Raw genomic sequence first — 1,909 nt, forward strand, 5'->3', positions numbered from 1 at the left:
ATATATATAGATATGATCAGAAGCAGTTATCAGCCCAGTTGCTAATTAGGAAAGCAGTGTGCCTTATTAATAATTCTTTTCATTACTAGTCTCACAACAGCACAATTCTTCACATCAAAATCTAAAGAACTAACGCATATATTTTCAGTATAAGCATGATCTGTGTGCACCTTCCACATACTTTCTCTTGCCGTTTTTCGCTACTGTGACTGCAGAAATAGCGCTGTTTCCCAGGCACTCATTTTGCTGCAGTATTGGCATTTCTGTGAGGATGCCACTGGTAAGTGCTGTACAGTTAATGCTCACTTAAACCCTTGCCATCTGAAGCTTACTGTCAGCTAACGTTGAAGGCGAGGTGGAAGCACGAGGGAATTCTTAATGGCTCAGGTAACAGTAGATTCAACACAGTTATCAATGGTTAAAGTGGTGATTTTTGCCATTTTTTTAATAGGGTTTTTTAAATCCGTTTCTATAAAGGGCTAATGATTATGATCTTAATCATTAAAAAGAATCATCCAGATTTAGATCAGATTTATGACCTACCAAAACACATTAGCATGTGCTTAACTTTATGCATGAATAGTACCACCAGTTTCAAGGAACATGTTAAGTTTGTCTGGTATAAATCTTTTTTCCTCCAGAATACATTTCACATCACAGGGATTTTTAGCATGAAATTATGTAAAACTAATGTTTTCAGCATTTCACATAAACAGTGTATGTGTTCACATAGCCTTATCTCCTAAAATAGTTAAAACTCAAGTATCAAACTTGATGACATTATTGCAATTTTAAGGTTTAAGTGTGTAATTGTGTACATTAATGAATCAAAATGTTATAAAAAAGTTCAGACAGTTCAGACTGTCACAACAGCTGCGTATCAGACAAAGTAAAACAGCTTAATTTTTAAATTTCAAAATATAATCATGAGAATATTTGTCATTTGAGATACAGCAAGCTTTCTGACTTTAAAGAACTAATGTCAAATAATTTGACAATTTCGCTTAGTATGACACGAAGCCAATTCAAGGATGATAAGCAGGTCACTCCATCTTGGTCCCAGGACATACACCTTAAAAGCAACAGTGTCACATCTCTCTTCCATCCTCCAGAGTGCAAACAGAATATGACTCGCTCTTCGCAATACCTGATAACTGATGTTTATTACTTAGCATTAGCATCTTTTTAAGAATGATTGCATTTTGGCAGCAGTTTATTTCTACTACTTTATCTTCAAAAATCTGTCCTCCTGCCTCCCTCCTTTTGGCAGAACTGAGAGGGAATACAAGTCGGCCATCTCACAGATAACAGGCTGGATTCCACTCCTCTCTGCTTCAGAAGATGTATGTGTCCCTGAAAGTTAAGAGTCAGAGCTACTTCTAAATGTATTGCTGCCAGGGACTCAGTTACGGTGGTTTCAGACAGAATTTGTGATGCATCTACGTTTCTCGCTTGTGCATTTTTTGTTCTTGCTTTGCTTTGCAGGTGATTGTGATTTCTGTGTCAGGACAGACTGACACAGCCCAAGGACAGAATCAAAATAATATAACTGTATCAAAAAAGAAAAAATCGATGACAGCAAGCAAATGGAAGGAAAGGGAAAAGAAAGGTAAGAGGACTTTCACCTTTATGGTCTTCTACTCCAATGAAAAAAATCATTAAACATTATGCAGTTAATAGTCTATGCCAATCAATATTTCTCAGGTCCCAAACAATCAAATTTACAGTATGTATGCTCTTAATCAACAACAAATGCAAAGTATGAATTGCCAGGTTAAACCTCAGTGAAAGAGATGTAAATCAACACTTTTAAATCACCTTTCCACTGGGCTGCGAGTTCTCACCTTGGCTCACCTGGCTGACAAAAGTTTTTTAAGCCATAATAACTTTCAAATTTCTGAATGCAGAG

The sequence above is a fragment of the Aptenodytes forsteri genome, unplaced genomic scaffold (genome assembly GCF_000699145.1).
Source record: "Aptenodytes forsteri isolate BGI_AS27 unplaced genomic scaffold, ASM69914v1 Scaffold229, whole genome shotgun sequence".
NCBI classification, from domain to species: domain Eukaryota; kingdom Metazoa; phylum Chordata; class Aves; order Sphenisciformes; family Spheniscidae; genus Aptenodytes; species Aptenodytes forsteri.